Source organism: Chinchilla lanigera, unplaced genomic scaffold (assembly GCF_000276665.1).
Source record: "Chinchilla lanigera isolate Chin_1 unplaced genomic scaffold, ChiLan1.0 scaffold00068, whole genome shotgun sequence".
Lineage (NCBI taxonomy): Eukaryota > Metazoa > Chordata > Mammalia > Rodentia > Chinchillidae > Chinchilla > Chinchilla lanigera.
The window spans coordinates 7,428,654-7,434,893 of NW_004955469.1; the positions used below are offsets into that span (position 1 = coordinate 7,428,654).

Consider the following 6,240-nt stretch of genomic DNA (forward strand, 5'->3'; position numbering starts at 1 on the left):
AAGCATCAACCCAGGAGTTAAACTTAAAAAAAAAACAGAGGGAGAGCGAAGCCATTTAAGCAAGATGCAACCCCAGACTTCCAGCTCACCAAAGGCAAATCCAGGGGGCAATAAGATGGAATAATCTGAAAGTGACCCACCTGGGCTCTCTGAAGTGGTAACAGTAGAAGTAACAAAGCAGATGAATAAGGCTCTAGAAAAAAATCAAATCAGAAATAATTTCTCAGATAAATACAAAGATGGTAAACATAATGAAAGACATGTTAGTGACTCCAGAGGAGACACACATTAAAAAATATAGGAGCTGAGGAAAGTGATAGAAACCTTGAACACCCAACATAGGAAAGAAATGGAATCCATAAAACAGATTCAAACTGATATCCAGGAAGTTAAAAATTCCACTGAAAGTATATGTACTAGAATGAGCCAATGTGAGGACAGAATATCAGATCTAGAAGACAGGTATGTGGTTAGTCATCATGAAAAGAAAGATTTATTAAAAATAGCAAGGGACTATGAAAAATAAATCCAACAGCTGCGAGATGATGCCAATATAATTGATTAGAGTCAATGAAATGTAGCACAAATGGCATAAAGAGACCTGTTCACTTAAGTAATGGCAGAAACTTCCCAAGCATGGAAAAAGAATCTGACATATAGGTAACTGAGGTATACAGAACACCAATTAGCCACGATAAAAAACTATACCAAGACATAGTAGTCAAGATTCCAGAAATTCAACCCAAGAACAGAGTATTAAAAGCTGTTACAGAAAAGAAAGAAATCACATATAAAGGAAAACCCAACAATCACAACAGACTTATCAGTCCTCAAGTCAAAGAGAGGTTAGAGTGAAGTATTTCAAGCCCTAAAAGAAAACATCTAACTCAGATTGATATACCCTGCAAAACTCTTTCAAAATTAATGGAAAAATAAGATACTTCCATGACAAAGAACACCTGAAGAAACTCATAATCACCAAAACAGCACTGCAATATGTTCTGAAGGACATTCTAGAAAGAGATAATGAGAACTATAATGGAATGAATATGCCAGGCAAAGTAGGTAATTAAACAGGAGGGAAAAAAAGGGGAACCAACAATAGGAAAATAATATGACAAGGGTAAGTCAATATAGATCAGTTATAGCCATCAATGTACATGGTCTAATTCACCAATCAAAAGGAACAAACTGAAAGAATAGATCAAGAAGCAAGATCCAACAATATGCAACATACAAGAAACACATCTGATTAAAAAAGAAATTCACAGACTGAAAGTCAAAGGATGCAAAACAATACTCCATGTGACAGTAACCAGGAAAAAAGCAGGGGTAACTTTTCTATTTGCAGATAAAGTGGGTTTCAAGCTAAGACTGATTAAGAAAAACAAAGGTCACTACATCCTTGTAATGGGAACATTTCAAGAGGAAGAGATAACAGTTATAAATACTTATGCACCAAAAACCAGTGCACCCAACTATATAAAAGACATGAAAAACCAAATAAGCACTAATATAATTGTATTGGGGGACCTCAATACCCCACTGTCACAAACTGATCAATGAGACAAAAAAAATTAACAAAGAAATATCAGAACTGAACCAAACTTCTGACATCAACTTTAGTAGATATCTACAGAGTATTCCACCCCACATTATTAGAATACACTCTTCTCAGTCACATATGGTATGTTTTCCAAAACAGACCACATACTAGCCTATAGAACATGGTTAGGTAAATTTTAAAAAACAAACTGAAATTATCAGACCATACTGCAATGAAATTGGAAATCAATGGCAAAAGAAACTACAAAAATGTCATAAACACATGGAAATTAAATAACACCCTCCTGAACAACCAATGTGTCAGAGATGAAATTAAAGAAGGAATTAGTTTCTACAATGAAATGATAATGTCAATACAACATACTGGAATTTACAGGACTGCAATGAAAGCAGTCCTATGAGGGCAATTAATAGTAAAGAATTCCTGCATCACAAAAACACAGTGAGCTCAAATAAACAACCTAATGTTGAACCTTAAACTTCTAAAAGAAGAAGAGCAAGTCAAGCTCAAAGCTCATACAAGGGAGGGAATGATAAAGATCAGAGCAGAAATTAATGCAATAGAGAATAAAAAAATACAAATCAACAAACTCTTAGCTAATCTCAAAAAAGGAAAGAAAAGACTCAAAATTTTGCAATTAGGAATTAAAAAGGGTAAAATCACAGTGGCTCTTACTGAAATCCAGAAGATCATTAACACCAACTTCAAGAACCTGTATGCTACTAAGACAGAAATCACAGAAGAAATGGACTGATTCCTAGATACATATGAATTACCAAAGCAGAATCAAGAAGATATAAAAATTCTAAATAACCTAGCATCAATGAAATTCAAGATGCAGTTAAAAACTTACCAACAAAGAAAAGCCCCAGCCCTGATGGATTCACTGCTAAATTCTACAAGAAATTTAGAGAAGACCTAATGCTGCTACTCCTCAAACTCATCAATGAAATTTAAAGGGCTTTTCTTTGTTAGTAAGCTTTTAATTACATTTCAATTTCACTGACTGATATTGGGTTCTTCAGAATTTTTATGTCTTCTTGATTCAACTTTGGTAATTCATCTCTCTCTCTCTATATATATATATATACACATAAAACTGTCAATTTCTTTTGTGTTTTCTCTCTTATTAGAGTAAAGGTTGTCAAAGTAGGTATTGATCTTTTGGATTTCTGCAGGAGCTGCTGTGATTTCACCCTTTTTAATTCCTAATTGCATGAATTTGAGTCTTTCCTTTTTTTTTTTTTTTGGTTAAGGTTCACTAACAGTTTATCAATTTTATTTAATCTTTCGAAGAACCAACTCTTGGATTCATCAATTCTTTGCTTTGTTTTCTTAAGTCTCCATTGCATTGATTTCTACTCTGATCTTTATAATTTCCTCCCTTGTATGACCTTTGGGCTTGATTTATCCTTGCTTTTCTAGAAGTTTGAGGTTCAACATTATGTTGTTTATTTGAGCTTGTTCTATTTTCTTGATATGAGAGTTCACTGCTATTAATTTTCCTCTTAGGACTTTTTTTCATTGCATTCCATAAGTTCTGGTATGTTGTACTGGCATTATTATTTAACTGTATCTTCCCAAAGGAATTAAAAACATCATACCCATGTTTATAGCAGTACAGTTTGTAACAGCTAAATCTTGGAGACCCAAATGCCTATCAACCAATGAATGGATAAAAAAAAAATGTTGTTTTTTTAGATAACAGAATACTACTCAGCCACAAAGAAGGATAAATTTGAGACATTTATAGCTAAATGGATAGACTTTGAGGTCATACTCTTAAGTGAAATAACTCAGACACATATGTGTGAATATTGCATTGCATTTCTGGCACAAGAAACTGAAAGTGTAAGTAAGAACCAAAATATATAATACATATTGTGACATAGGAAGTAACTGTTCAAAAGGAAAGGGGAATTGGGGGAAGGATAGAAAGGAAAAAAAATGAAATGGAAAAGCTTTCTGGGTTTTTTTGTTTGTTTGTTTTTCCAGGTACAGGGAATCGAACTCATGACATTGCGCTTGCCAGGCAGGCGCTGTGCTGCTGAGCTAAATCCCCAGCCCCAAAGCTTTTTTTTCTTGAGACAGGGTCTCACTAGGCGGTTCAGGCTGGCCTTGAGCTCACTTTGTAACCCAGGCTGGCCTCGAACTCCCAACGATCTTCCTGCCTCAGCCTCCCGAGTGCTCGGATTACAGGTGTGGGCCACCATGCCTGGCTGAAACAAAGCTTTGTGAATGAGAAGAGGGATTGAAGAGAGAGGAGGGGCATGGGAAAAAAGAGAGGAACAATGATATATCATGTACAGGAACAAATTTCCTATGATGAATGTCATCATTACACATATCTAAATTGTACCAATAAATTTAATTGTAAAATAAATAAAAGTCATCATAAAGTTTTAAAAAAAAATTAAAAACAGGAAAACAACCAAAAAACAAGACAAAACAAAAAAAAATAAAGGGACACGATACTCCCAAAGTCATTCCTGGAAGAAGTATTACCCTGATACCAAAACCAGAGAAGGATCCAACCAAAAAAAAGAGAACTACAGGCCAATCTCCCTAACTGAAATGAACAGAGACTTCTCAGAAGAAGAAATACAAATGAATGAATGATATATAACATGAAAAAATGTTCAGCATTTCTGGACATTAGAGAAATGGAAATTAAAACAATACTGAGATTCCATCTTACTCCAGAAAGAATGTTGATGTCAAGAAATCAAACAATAACAAATTCTGGAGGGGCTGTGAGGGAGAAAGGAGTCCTTCTACATCATTAGTAGGAACGTAAACAAGTACAGTCACTATGGAAATCAATATGGACATTTCAGAAACTAGAAATTCCATTTGACCCAGGTATACCCCCTGTGGGTATCTTTTTGAAAGAGTTAAAGACAGCATATTACAGTTTTCCATGCATAACCATACTTATAGCAGCACTATTCTTTTTTTTTTTTTCAAGGCAGGGTTTTACTATGTAGTCCAGGCTGGCTTTGAACTCACTATGTAGCCCAGGCTAGCCTCGAACTCATGGCAATCCTCCTGCCTCAGCCTCCTAAGTGCTGGGATCACAGGTCTGCACCACCATACCAGGCTATGGCACAATTCATAATAGCTAAATCGTGGAAGCAGAGTATATATGCCCATTAACAGATGAATAAAAAAATATGATTTTATATACAGTGGAGTACTACTTAGCCATAATGAAGTATAACTTTGGGTGCACCTTGAGACTGTAATGTTAAGTGAAATAAATCAGACACACAAGCTTAATATTGCATAGTTTCTCTTATATGAAAAACCCAAAATATAAATATAGAGCAAAATAAAAGATAAGAGGGATTAGGGAGACAGAACTTTTACAAATGGAAAGGGGACCAAGAAATGGAAGGAGGGCAGAGAGAGGAAAGCATTAGGGGATGAAAATAAGAATTAAGATATATACAAGTAGTATCAATTCCCCATGAGCAATGTAATCATTATGTACTGAGAACTTTCTCACCTCATACCATGATAGGGAAAGCTGAGACCAAATTATCTATACCCACTGGTGCAATGGGTAATTCCACAAGACTCTGAGTTGCTTGTTTACATGTGGGTCTTGGAAACCTTCCAGGGCCAAGGTCCTATAAGCACATGGGTCCTCTAGAGTTTTCTCATTTTGGCAACTTCAAGGGGATGATGACCTCACACAGAATGAAAGGTCACCAAAATGAACATGTTGGTTTTTTTGCTATTTTGAGACAGGGTCTTGCTATGTAGTTCAGGCTGGCCTCAAACTCAGTGATCCCCCTTCCCTCAGCTTCCTGGGTGCTGGGATTAGAGGTATGAGCCACCATGCTCAACTTAAGGTCAGTTTTAAATTAACCTGAAAAAAAAGCACAGTGGTAGCAATTCCCATTCTTGGATTACATGGTATTCTATAAAATTTGAAAAAAAATAAAGTAACTATTGGAAGCTCCATGGCTACCATTATAATAAGGATCCACAACATCACTCTCTTCTGTAAGAGAGGTCCTAGGCAGGGCGGTGGGTGTTTCCCAATGGTGTGTCACTTTGAGCTGGCACATTCAGAGGGAGATGCCAGTCTGGGAGATTGTTGGAAATAAATTCCCAGTAAGAGGTTTTAGTTATAGAGTACTTTTGTGTGGTACATGGAGGATGAGAAGAAGGGGAGCACTGGTGGTCAGCAAGTACCTGTGTGGTGGCCCTGGATTGGCAGGAGGGCAGACTGAGATGAGGGGATGAGACTGGATGGATAACCCTCCCTTCCCTCCAATCTAATCTCTCACTCTCCTACTTGTGTGAGGCTTCACCAACATTTGCTTTTCTGCTACTTCTAAACAAACTGCAGGATTACACTTCCCCACCCTCTTGAAGTTAAGCATGGTCATGTAACTTGCTGTGGCCACTGAGATAGAGTAGAACTGACACAGATGACTTGCTCAGAGAAGCACTTAAAGGTTGGATTTGATTTTCCATCATGCTCTCTTCTGCTCTACCCAGGTAAATGTACCTATTCATGCAGAAGTGGTGTAAGATCAAAGAGAGAAACTTTACCTGGATCAGGGAGACAAATCAAACCAAACCAAACAAGAACAAAACAGCCAGGTATGGTGGCTCATGCCTGTATTCCCAGCACTCAGGAAGCTGAGGCTGAGGCTGAG

General features: G+C 36.8%; 1 protein-coding gene across 20 annotated transcripts in view; it reads right to left on the reverse strand.

Moving 5' to 3' along the window:
- Window positions 1-6,240, reverse strand: part of Dtnb (dystrobrevin, beta) — a 368,991-nt gene that overhangs the window by 25,877 nt on the left and 336,874 nt on the right. The gene's annotated exons all lie outside the window — the stretch shown is intronic.